Source organism: Cupressus sempervirens, chromosome 11 (genome assembly GCF_028749045.1).
Source record: "Cupressus sempervirens isolate cs-2001-9-10 chromosome 11, ASM2874904v1, whole genome shotgun sequence".
In the NCBI taxonomy this organism is placed as follows: Eukaryota; Viridiplantae; Streptophyta; class Pinopsida; order Cupressales; family Cupressaceae; genus Cupressus; species Cupressus sempervirens.
In genome coordinates, this window is record NC_143128.1 from 110,039,004 (window position 1) to 110,053,161 (window position 14,158).

The following is a 14,158-nucleotide window of genomic DNA, read 5'->3' on the forward strand; positions in this document are numbered from 1 at the left end:
TAGGACCCTCCTCTTTTGCAAATGATTTTTTTGAGCTATGCTCCTTACATATGTGCGATGCACTAGATTTACATTTCTATGGAAATATATCTAAAATGTCCCTTTTTTTATTTTATATGATATTTCAAACCTCTAATCAGATCTTTAAGATCAAACAACTAATATTTCAAAGATCCACCAATTTCTCAATAAACCCCAAATCGCATATGCCGGAAATAGTGCCAAAAACTTCACAGCTTCACATATTATTAATAGATATGAAAGTGGAAATTTTTACAGAAATTTCAGAAGCATAACATCTTAAAAAATGACATTTCTAGATCTATATAAAATTTACACAATAGCTCCCAAATGGAGGACAAAAACAATGCTCATCGAGCTCCTAAAAACAACACAAAATAGTCGAAAACACCACAAAAACACTAATAATCTATCATAGAAGTATAATAATAGCCAAATACATATATTCAGCTCTATTTTAACATCTTAATGTCTGATATACAGCAGCAACCCAAACTGATATGAAATACTCAACTCGAAACACCAAACTCTTACAAAAAACACACCTGAAAACCACAAATCTGCACTGTTCAGCACAAAGGCAAACTTTGCATGAGCATGCACATGGAATGGCTTCAAACTCCTATCCTTAGCCTTTTTGAAAACCTGAAAACTCCCATTCTTGGGTCTCCTTCTCCACAGGTTTGGCAGCCTCTGGAGAACAACAAAGACATGAGCGAAAATCAAGTTCAGGAATGAGCCCAAAATGCCTCCAAACCCCTTAAAAGAGGGCATAACCCTGACTCACGTCCAAGAGGGGTTAATAAAACATATTTTAATAATAATTTTCATTTATTAGTCCATTAGCTTCCAAAGATTATCCACTTTTTCTAAAACTTCACCTTTTTGGGCCTGCCTGCCTTAGAAAAGATTATTATTTTTAATTATTTGGAAAGGGGACATGACAAGTCCTCCCCTTCCAAATATTGCTTGTCCTCAAGAAATGGCTGAATAATAAACCAATCAATCCACATAGAACCCAAATGTATTCATGAACTATACTATTGTCAATTAACATAGGTTCCTACAATATCCTCTGCAATATAACCAAGAGGAATCCATAATCAAACTGACAATTACTACTCAACCAAACTCCAAAGTCACAACTTCCACTGTCAGAAACCCACGAGACACAAACTCTTAGAACATCAAAACCCAAGTAGAGAAGAAAAATCAAACTACCAACATAGTAAATACCATCAGCGCATCCCACTAGCCTATACAAAATGTACAATCCAACTCTGCAACAATGGTGAATGCTCTCAAATGAAACTATACCAAGTATGGAGAATCAACACATTGTACAACTCTTGCAGTCAACACAACTCTGCAGATCACCAACCACTGTCTCATAACCATAACTCCCATGCACCCCTGATGGTGAAAAGCCATCACAAGATAAACAAAAAGAAATGGAACCCAAACCAAATTTTCCTGCCATCAACTCCTCAACACAAGGATCAAATGCTAACTGATGTACATACCCTACAATGTAATGTTGATAAAAAAAACCAACCTCAGTTAACAGCTCACCATGAACAAGTGATACAACACACTGTGACTGATCACCAACTAAGTCAGGAGATGTCATAGTGAAAGGAGTAGAATCAATAACAACACCCATTGAAGCATCACTCCAAAACTCTTGCTCTAAGTCATGTGTTATCAAACTGTCAACTACGAAACCTATCACCATGTTGTGCCCATCACAAATCTCATCCTGAGGCATCAAACTATCCCATAATTGATGATAAGCACTAGGAACTAAAGTACATCTCTATATCATCATCTCATCAACATGGTCATCAAAGGTGAATTGATGAGTATACCTCACAGTGTAATGTCGATAGAATGCGCCAATCTTAGTTAGTGGCTCAGACTACAATCTAAATGTAACTAACTGGAATCGATCACTAATCAAGTTGGAACTGACTACTACCTCTGAAGACAATGGCAAGGGAGTAGTATTACTAGTAGAAACCATGCCAACTATCAGCTCACCAAGATCACACATGGTCTTTGATACAACATCTCTAGTCTTCGTGCCATTAGTACTAGAGGTCACCACCATGTCAGGCATACCACAACAATTTGTTGTAGCACCCAACTCAACTGAACCTGACTCTAGTGGGGATGAACTCGATATGCCAATGTTAGTATCAAGGATGGATGCATCTCCATCTCCACTGTCTTTGACAATCTCGACCTAGGACATCCTCAGATCACTAGACACCACAGCTTGTGACTGTACAAAATCTAGTAAAGACTATAGTTTCTCTAACTCCATGGTCACCTTAGCCAAATGAAATTGTGACTCCTTGAAAGCCAACTGTGTACTCTCAAGAATCTCAAAAGTCACCTCAAGTTGTTGAGTAAGCTCACTCACCTCATCTTCCTTGGCCAACAATGCATCATATGTTGTACTGCCCCACTCCATAAGATAATCTCTATTAGCTACCAACTACAAATAATCCTGTCTCAAAATCTAGATAGCCTCCCATAAAGAGTGGAACTCTATCAAGGAAAGATAACTGCCTCCCTGCTCATCACTAGTAGGAGAACCCCATCCATAAACTGCTAACAATTGACTAATAGCATCGAAATGTAGGCAAGCAATACCAATGTCTTGCTCACTAACTCTCAACTGACTAGACACATGATGGCACTGGCTAGACTGTATCCTATAAACCTCCTCTGACACACTATCTAAAGGAGTATCCTCAAGGTTACTGGTTTCTAGAGTATTACCATCCATATCATGCGAATCAACTCCAAATCTCATATCAACATATGGATTATCAAAAACTATAGCACTGCTATCCAACTCCTCTGTACCAAAAGAAACCACCAAGGAAACTAAGTCTTCAAAACTACCCACTGCATCCTCCTGGATGTCATCAATGCCAATATGATCTTGAGACTCATCTGTACACACTGCCAAATATGAAAGATCATCAACACATTCCAGAAAAAATGGTTGACTAGATATATGAACAAAGCCCAACACTGGTGTATAAAAACTAATACCAACATTGGACAAGCTACTGGCACAAGAAAAGACAACACTGTGCAATCTGCTAATCAAATCCATGATAGCACCCAAACAAACATTGCTACCAAAAAGTGTTAAAGATCTCCAGTCAACTGAATCCCAAATGCCAATATAACAATCTTGAGTCCATATACGTAAACTAAAATCAGATGGTAACTCAAGCAAACTCCTCACTTGAGTAATATGACCAGTACCAACTAACTCCACACATACCTGTTATGATGAGATAATGAAATCACAATACTGTCTTTGTTCACTTTTAGCTGGCTAGACAAATCATGTGAAGTACTACCAACCTCAACCTCATGTGATGAAGCATCTAACTGTGTCTAGTACTCTTTCTCAGCAAATTCATGAATGCTCAATGTCTACTCATCTCTACCAGGTATCTCACCATCATGCACAACAACATCCTCATAATCATCATCTGAACCCACTATGCTGTAGTCACTGCCTGCTATAACTATACCATCCTGAATACCTGTGACATCACCCTTTGATGACCTATATACAATTGTCTCAATTTGAGCATCAAGTTGACCATTACTATCAATCTGCGTAATATCCTTTCTCACTACCTCCTGTGGTGGAGTAGAATTGGGTCATCTACCCTGTGAGAAAATTTTCCAAATAGAAATCCAGTCAACTTATCAACCTTAGCTGGGTTGGCCAACATGTCATTCATCATACGGTGGTGCTCAACCAACTGTTCAGACATGTCATGGCTTATTTTTCTAAGTTTATCTTGAATGTCTAAATAACCATCCTTTCTACTATTCTGACTCTGGATATCAATTGTCCAAGATTGTGTCCTCTGAGACTCTGTACTATACCTGTCCATTCTGGATAAAGTAGAGTGTAACCCCAATAGGTTATAACTTCTTCAAACACCAAGAACTAACATACAAATGATTAGAAGTAGCATGCAACCATAGATTTTGACATGCAACTGATTAGAAGCAACATGCAACCACCAAATTCACCAAGAACTAACATGCAAATGATTAGAAGTAGCATGCAACCATAGATTTTGACATTTAGCTGATTAGAAGCAACATGCAACCACCAAATTTACCAAGAACTAACATTCAAATGATTATAAGTAGCATGCAACCATAATTTTTGACATGCAACTGATTAGAAGCAATATGCAACCATAAATTATGACATGCAAGATTTGGGTAGTTGTCAAAACTGACATGCAAACTTCTACAAACCCTCAGGCTGGCAAGATCATAGCTCTGATACCACTGAAATGTCTCTTTTCTGATTTTATATGATATTTCAAGCCTCTAATCAGATCTTTAAGATCAAACAACTAATATTTCAAAGATCCACCAATTTCTCAATAAACCCCAAATCGGGTATGCCGAAAATAGTGCCAAAAACTTCACAGCTTCACATATTATTAATAATCTGAAAGTGGAAATTTTTATAAAAATTTCAGCAGAATAACAGCTTAAAAAATGATATTTCTAGATCTATATAACATTTACACAACAGCTCCCAAACAGAGGACAAAAATAATGCTCATCGAGCTCCTGAAAATAACACAAAATAGTTGGAAACACCACAAAAACACTAATAATAAATCATAGAAGTATAATCATAGAAAAATAAATATATTCAGCTCTATTTTAACATCTAAATGTCTAATATACAGAAGCAACCCAAATTGATATGAAATACTCAACCGAAAACACCAAACTCTTACAAAAAACACACCCGAAAACCACAAATCTGCACTGTTTAGCACAAAGGCAAACTCTGCATGAGCATGCACATGGAATGGCTTCAAACTCCTATCCTTTGGAAACCTAAAAACTCCCATTCTTGGGTCTCCTTCTCCACAGGTTTGGGAGCCTCTGAAGAACAACAAAGAAATGAGCGAAAATCAAGTTCTGGAATGAGCCCAAAATGCCTCCAAACCCCTTAAAAGAGGGAATAACCCTAACTCACATACAAGATGGGTTAATAAAACATATTTTAGTAATAATTTTCATTTATTAGTCCATTGGCTTCCAAAGATTATCCCCTTTTTTTGAAACTTCACCTTTTTGGGCCTGCCTGCCTTAGAAAATATTATTATATTTAATTATTTGAAAAGGGGACATGATAATAGCACACCTTTCTTTAGGTGACCAATCAAGAATCCCCAAAAGTATTTCTTCTCAATTAGGTAACATTTATATTGGTGCATCTCAAGTTTGAATCATTCACAACACATAATGGAGGGTCTTTCGTCCAAAAACATTTGAATCTAAACACCAAGTGCAATAGCTCTATTCAAAACAATCATGGAGATGAAAGCACAGATTAATATGATAACACAATAGTCAAATTATTTGGGAAATTTTGAGCAATATCCATTATTGTCACAATCTTTTGAGTGAAGGATTGATTCCTTGAATTGGTGGTGCACTGCCATATGCATTGGACATATTTGTGCTTGGTTGCAATAATTATATTACTGATCATATAGTTTCAACTATGTGTGCAATCTGGGATGTGCTTCAAAAAGTATTTCTTACATGTTTGGAAAGACCCGCTACAACAACTTTTTTTTTGAATTTCCCATAGTTATGATTCTACTCATCAAAACTCATCATCTCTACAACCTAACCCTTGTTTTGGTGATAAAACCATTATACTTAGGTCTACAAACTGAGAGAGTAGCTTCTATTTAAGGCATCCCACATCGTTTTCCTCGGCATGGATGAGAATCATGTTTGGTACATGTAGCTCAAGAAATGCATATGTGTGGTTGATATCAACATGAGCTAAAAATAAAAAATAGTGGACATGCATATTCAAAGGCGCCTGCAAGCCATTCTTCAGGGTCACCTCATACGGTTCATTCTTTATGGTCTTTGCTAGTGTACGTTCTTTGTAAACCACTTGGACTAACCATGACCACAAGGCATGCTTCCAAATTTACTGCTTGCATATTAGGGATGACCTATTTAAAAAAAATTTAACAGGAATTAAAAAAAAATGCAGGCAACCTCTCAATTCATCATCCACATTTTGTGGCCACTTTGCCAATATATTCCTTTGGAATTTTCTTAGTTTCACTACTGCAAAGCATCAACTATATCTTTGAAAGTTTTCAACCCATGAAGCTACACCAAGAACACCCATGTTATTGTATGCTATCAGATATGATCCATTACTTCACCCTACTTTGAACAACTTTCGCCTAAATTCTAGAAGTCAAATATGAACCATTTCAGCAAAAAAATTCCTTTAGTTTCTCATATATGCTTTCAAGTTGAATCCTATAACTTTCCTCCACTCATAGAAAATTCATGAGAAATATCAACAATACTATGCCCACCATGACTATTTTTTGTAACACCCTAACTTCTCGCCAATGAAAATACATTCCAGAGCTTGTGTGCATCAATATATGAAAAGCCACTTTGAAAAATATTTATGTGACTTTAGTAAAAGGAATCATCTTATCTAACTAAAATATTTCTACCATTTATTTAACACACATGTGAAATCCTCCACATGTCACTGGATTCTTTTTATTGAATAGTCATTATATTTTTACATATGGCTCTCAGAAACATTTTAGTAAAAGAATTTGAATCTTTTTGGATAGTGAAACTAGATGGGCATGGGATATGACCAATCAATGGGAGGGCCCTTATTTATTGAAACTTCCTGAAGTATGGATTACCTCAAGGAAAGGGATAAGGGCCAATGCTAACAAAGCCTTTATTGAAACAACAAAGAAAACAAAACAAAAACAACCAAGCCAAAATTGCAAAAGAAATGGATGGTTATTTACAATGGAGAGAGGAAAACCCTTAAAACTAATTGTGACCATTCATAGGATGGAGAAAGTATGAGCCTTTCTGAATCAATTTTTGGAAAGATGAATGCATATTTGGTTGAAGGGAAAGTAACATGGCCAAATTAAAGCTCATCTCATCTATGAAAGATATATGTATGGGAGGAAAAGTAAATAAAGAATTGCAATCCCCTTCTACATTTTTCAAATCAGCATCTCTCATAGAGGTAGATGAAATGCAAATAAAGGTCTCCATACCTTGAATTTCTTAAACTATTGATTGCTCATGTGATGTTTCCATGAAAAATTTCTGCATTGATTCTTCCAAAGGAAGATAGTGGAAAATATTTGTAGGAGGTTGAGAAATATGTGAATCTTTTTCTTTTCCTTGATTGTCCCCTAACTCTTCTTCAAGAGCTTTTTCTTGTTCATTCCTCACTTCACCAATTTCTTTTTATTCACACATCTCATGTACCTTTTCTGGCTCTTTTAAAAGAAATCTTCTTTGGATGAGAGCAGCATCATAAAAGGATTTTTAAAATGCTAGTTTCTTTGCCATGTCCTTTGTAATTTCTTGGATTGGATTTTCTCTAAATGGAGGAATAAAAATAAACACATTAACATTATCTTCATTTCTTGTAGGAATCTAATCCTTCAAGATTTCTTGATATCTTTGAAATACCTTCTAGTATTCATCTTCAAAAGAGCCGCAAACCTCCATCCTAGGGGAGGTACCTCAAAATATAAGAATTCAAATGCACAAGGCACTCTAATTTCCCCATTAGTGTAGCCAAAAACTATTAGTAAATAGGTTTTTCCTCTCTCAAAAAACCTTTACAATTGACTCTTGAATACCCAAAAGAAAGACAAATTCTGAAACTAACTATAGAGTCACTTGCAATTATCTTGTCGAGTGCTCTCTAAATTTTAAAATGAAGGTACAACTCCCTCCTTTTGATTTACAATAAATGATCTTCTAGTTATGCCTTTAACCTAGAAGGAAATGAAGGAATACTAACATCCATTCATGAACATTACTGAATATTAAAATAAGAAATAGATGGACAATTTTAACTTCCTCTATTAGAACCTTAAACTCCAAAGCACATTTCCAATATATACGACAAAGAAAAGCTAAACTTTGACATGCAATTAATATCCACAAGAACATGAATCATAGTAGAGTAAACAATAGTATCTATTCTAGAAATTTTAACATAACATATAAAACTATAGAATTTTATATACTTTGCCACAACTTCAAAAAATATAATCAAAGTTTTAAAGCATAGAATACTTGAGAAAAAATATTTTTGATTCAGTACTCTATGGAGAGATGAACATTTTCAAATATGAAATTGAAAACCTAAATTCTCATTCTTTTCCTTTAGAAGTGCAGGCGTCTTCCAAAATGGGAGGAACCTCATTACAATAGAATTTCATACTTTTTAAAGAACCCTACTCGAGTAGTTTCCCCAACTACCATAACTCCCTTTCACTAATCTCAATAATTAATTCTATTGAAGAATTAATAAGTTTACATTATTTCTCACATTTACCATATTTCCCAAGAATCCCTTCCTATACAAACTTTCCACAAAATGCTTGATAATTAATCCTTTTAAAGAATTAATTATTTCAACTTCTTTCTATTTTTTACTTTATTTTACCCCAGTTATTAATTTTACTTTCACTATCACATTATAATAGCAATAATTAATTCTTTCTAGAATTAATAATGTGAGAATTTATATTATCGTAAAATATTTTGATATTAATTTCTTTTCATGTAGTAATATTTAATTATCTAAATAATTAATAATACTTTTACCTTGAAAGTATTTTAATTTTAAATTTTGGAAGGGGTAATACCTAGGGTTTCAAAACCTTGGGTAACAGATTGTAATATTATTGGTTACATAATATGGGATCTAAAATTGTACGGATTTAATAGGAATTTGCACAATACTTACCATAAAGGATTAGTGTAGGAAGTTTTTTATGCACCCAATTTTTCTCACATGAATTAGGGTAAATATCTTAATACAGTGGTCCTAATAGGCCTATGTAAATCTTATAACATAGTGCTTACATCATTATGAGTTTTAAATCCTTTCATTGAGGTAGACTTTTCAGTCTTTGTAAATCTCTTAATAGGGGAGACCCCTCAAAGGGTAGATAATTAGAAGTGATCAAATTTGTAGCCCTAATAGGCTAACTTTGTTACTATAATAGTGAGGACTTGTGAGTGTCACCCCCACCCCAGTTTTACCTTCACTTTGGAGGGTTTTTGGGTAACCAGAATCTCTTGTGTTATCTATTTACATTTTCATGATTGATGGATGTGATACATAGTTAGATATATTTCAACATTTGAAGTTTTAAGTTATTTTATACATAATCTAGACTTGAGATGGATAAAGTGGTGAATGGCATCAAGTTATTTTGAAGGTTTAATGTTTTAGTGATCTTGATTCATCCCACTTCTCCCCTCCACTCTCAATATATTAGTTTCCAAATAAACTTCCAACAATTGGTATCAGAGCCAAGTTATCTTTGAAGGATTTTAACCAATAGGAGTGTTGAGATCTTGGAGATAGAGGCTTGCAAATTGGGAAAGATTATTGGCAATCAAATGATTAACATCCAACTCATACTACAAAAAATTGAAGAAGAAAAAGAGGAACTAATGAAATCCCTAAGGAAAAGAAAGGATATGGATATTTTGTAGAATTACACACTTTATCAAGCTATTCATACCCCAAGATTGTTTGATAATGAAAGTTCCTATGAAAGTGATGCATCTATTGCAGATCTATTGGAAAATAACAATATTTTGAATGAAGAAGTTAGAAGATTGAAGAGAGAACATGAAATTCAACCAATAGACCTATGTGAAGTGACTAAACAAAAGAATAAAGTTCAAGAAGATAAGGTTGTGTTTGAAGAATACAAAAGACAAATTGCTATTAGACTTAGAAAAAGTTTATTTGTTGTACAAAATGCTATAAAAACTCAACTAGACATGATGAAACAACCAATACTTAAAAATCAAGAACTAAACATGAAATAAATGGAGATAAAAAAATTGAGATAAAAAATTTATTGAATGAGGAAACAGTTAAGATCAAAGAAGGAACAAATCTAGTGAAGAAATAAGATATTTTGAAGAATTGATGAGATCACCAAGGTCATCCTATAAAACCTCTAGATTAAGACATATGAAGAATCATTCATCTAATGAATAAGGAGAATCATCCAAGAGTGGAGAGAAAAGAAAAGAAAAAGAAAAAGAAAAACCTACATGCCATCATTGTCAAAAAATATGATACACAACAAGCATTTATAGAAACAAGACTAGTGAGAAAAACCCTAAACATAAGTTTTCTATTAATTATTTTAATTGGAATAAGAAAGGTAGGGCACACATTAATGCATCTTAGGATATCCAACATTTAATAAGAAGAAGACTATCTGATGCCAAAGTGAAGATGTAGTCGAGGCAAACACCAAGGCTGAGTAGAATAGACATGGCATGTCTATTTCAAACATTACTAATCCATTGATTGACTTAGGAGTGGGAGTGATTTCACACAAATTCTACTAGTCAAGATGACTGAGTACTGTGCCATGTAAGGAAGTAGATCAATATTGGAAGATTGTGATAAAATAACATGAGTATGATATAGCCGATCTCCAATAATTATAATTGGGAAGGAACCTCTTATCAATTAGAAAGGTTAAGATTTCAATGTGTAAGTTTGGATCATTGATAATGTGTATTTCCTTATATGTACAAAGTTATTTTCCTACTGTTGGCAATGTTGAATGGGGACAAGGAAAACATGCTATGAGGAAGATAAGTGAGTATATTGTAGATTTGGGAGATAGTTTTGAGAATGTGTTAGATCAATCTTTTGATGAATTTAAATAAAAAATGAAGAGAAGAATAAGGATTCCTACATCCTTAGTTGAAAAATACTATAATAATGTGTATTTTTCTAGTGGAAATTGATTACACATATGTTCAGGAAATTAAGCCAAGGGCAGCCTAGCTTAAACCATTTGGTTATAAAATTGATATTGATGATGTGAGTGCAACAATTACTATATACTTATTAAAGAAATAGATACAAAGGCTGAGCCCTTTGGAAATTATGAAGAAGCAAAAGCAAGAATAACACTAGATATTAAGTTTTCTTCTGCTAACAAGAAGAGGAAGAAAATGATTAAAGACCTAAAAGGGAAGCTAGGCACATAGACTAAAGGTGAAGATCCATTGATGGTCAAATAAGGTCTTGGAGAAGATCAAGATAGTGATACTAATGCAAAGAAAGAGGAAGATAGTACAAGAAAATATCACAAAGCCTTAGCATTTCTCTCTCATCTAGTAAAGAAGGCCAAGAAAATAAAAATTATTGTGCCTAAGGTGAAGAAAACTACAAAGAAGGTAATATCTAAGCCCCTCTCTCCTCTTGCACCACTCAAACTTAGAACCAAGGAAGAAATGATAGCTAGTGTCAAGCCACTATTTAAAAATGGTGTTGCAAGTATTATAAAACCAAGTGATGGTTCTAGTAGCCCAAGTTTAGATAAAAGAAAATTTATAGCCACAAAAGGTCAACCAAGGAGAAGAAAGCTAATATCACAAAAGGTTGATGAAGAAGAAGATGAAGAGAAAATTGAATCTAGTTAACCAAGTCACTGCCAAGTTGTTGTACATACAAAGCCTAAATCTATTAACAAGGTATGTGACAACATTAGAAACTATGAAAACTTATCAAGTTTCAAATTCATAAAGTATGAAACATTAAGTGGTTTTGATAAGTTAAAAATAAGAGGAAGCCATGTTAAACATGATGGGTAATTTTAAAACTACACCTACAAAGATAGGTAATAATATTCCAAATGAAATTATAGTAGAATTGTTTGCCAAATGGAAACATGCAATAAATACTAAGAGAAAGATAAGAGAAGGGGAATTAGCTAATATCATGCTTGAGTTAATAGCTAAACAAATAACATTTTTTTTGGAGAAGCATGGGAATAGTTGTATTCCTAAGTAAAGCAATTTCATGGTTTTGCAACATAAAATTGAAGATGTAAAAGAAAGTGAATTATTTTGGAAGACCTTTTTTGGATTAACTATTGCTAAACGTACTAACAAGGATGATAAAGGTAAGGGAGTTGAATAGGAAACTGAGAAAGATGCATATAATGATCTTGATACATTGGATGCAGCAATAGGAAAAAGGGTACATGAGAGTGAAAAGAATAAAGTATCTATTGAAGATGTACATAGGGATGAAGAAGACATAGGTGTGCTAAGCTTATAGAAATAAAGAAATGTATCCCCTATTCATTCCACCATAATTGACACTCTTGTGATACCACAAATAAAGGATTACCAAAAAATAGAAGAGACACAAGCTCCAGTTGTTAATCCTACTACTCAAAGTCAAACAACCTATGCTAAAGAATCAAAAAAGGACCAAGAAGCAACTAAGGCTTCAAAGCAAGCCAAAGATTCAGATGTATATCAATCTACTCTAGGTTAGAAAGGACCACAAGTCTAAGGACCTTTATATCAGGGAAACAAAGAGATAGGGCATAAAGGAAATGAAGAAGAAAATTAAGGAGATTAGGACATAGTCTCACAGATAGAGTCGAGTGTGAAAGTTCACTCTCCACCCTCAGCTATGTCAAATCCCACATTTTTACAATAGGTGTAAGTCCATACAATCCAAATCATTCCAAGTGCTACTATTATTGTCTTTGGCACTGATACACAAGTTATATCAAGTCATGAAACACGTTCACCCACCCTAGTCCTATTTGTGTCAAGCAATAACACTCCTAAAATGGGAAAAGGGAAGAAGAAAAAGTTAAGTTATCTAGGTAAATTTTTTACCTCGGAAGAAGGTATTGAACTACCTAATTGGGATATGAAGAATCTCACATTTGACCAAACAATAATCTTGTAAGAGATTTTGGCAAGAAAGAAAAGATAAGAGGAGATGAGGAAAGAGAAAAAAAATAAAGACATGTATTGCATGATATTAAAGACATATTTGTTGATGCATTTGATATTCAAAAGATTGATGAGCAATCCCCTATCATCTCTTAGTTAGTACAAATTCTTGATAAAGTCAACACTAAGGATATAGAAACAAATGAGAAATTAATGTATTGATGGAAGAAAAAAATTGAGAAAAAGGTACTTGAGAAAGTTTCTACTATGATTTCATTGAGAAAGTTTGAATTGTTAGCAATTATAAGGAATCTAGAAGAACTTGTGGACAAAATACAAGATCTTCATAATATTCCCTATGATGTGCCCAAATTCATCAATGAATTCCAAGCTAGCATTCACAAGATTGAGGCTAATTTAAAATCTTCAAGCAATTCTTTCTCTCGATCAGCTAGATCAAGTTCAATGCACTACAATAGATTATTATTTGCACAAGGGAGGTTAGTCAAGCTACACACAATAGATATTAGAAAGAGGGCCAAGTTTATCTCCGTACAATCCCTTTTGGTACCTCATTTGAAGGTCATGCAATGAGAGTTGGCTTCAGAAAAGGATCTCATACAAATAGATCATAATTTTTTTTTGTTGATAGTTTAATTAACTTAGTTGCAAATTTGGAGATTATGATACAATGTTTGGAATCGGGAAGAACCAAATGGGATCATGCTCTTTTCATGATTATCCAAACTCATAAGCCAGTCATTGAGAAATATGGTTTGACTCCATCCTCCCAACCCCAATAGCAAACATGAGTGATAAAATCAAGGGGGATAAGATTAAAAAGATACATAAGAGATTGATTAAAAATAATCAAATCAGAGATGTAGAACTTAGATGGATAAAAATGTTGGAATGAAGGTATGCCAAAGCAATACCAGACTATTTTGAGCAATCCAATGCATATATGAGTATGTTGTTCAAATTTTTAAAGTCTTATATGGAATGAGTCATAGGCCTAGGGGAGTACTATCATTTTTTTAATTGCATGCTATAATGATGTAATCATGACAATTTATTTTTTCCACTAATGTTAAAGTGGGAGATTGTTGATCTCTCTAGTTTTTTGTCTATTAGTGTCAAACAGTTAGTCGTATATAAGGCAGAGTTGGTTAGTCATCACTATGATCAAGTTACTCTATACATATTGAGTCATGTATTTGTAAAGACTTATAAATAATCTTGTATATGTTGAGCTCTATAGGAGCCACACAAG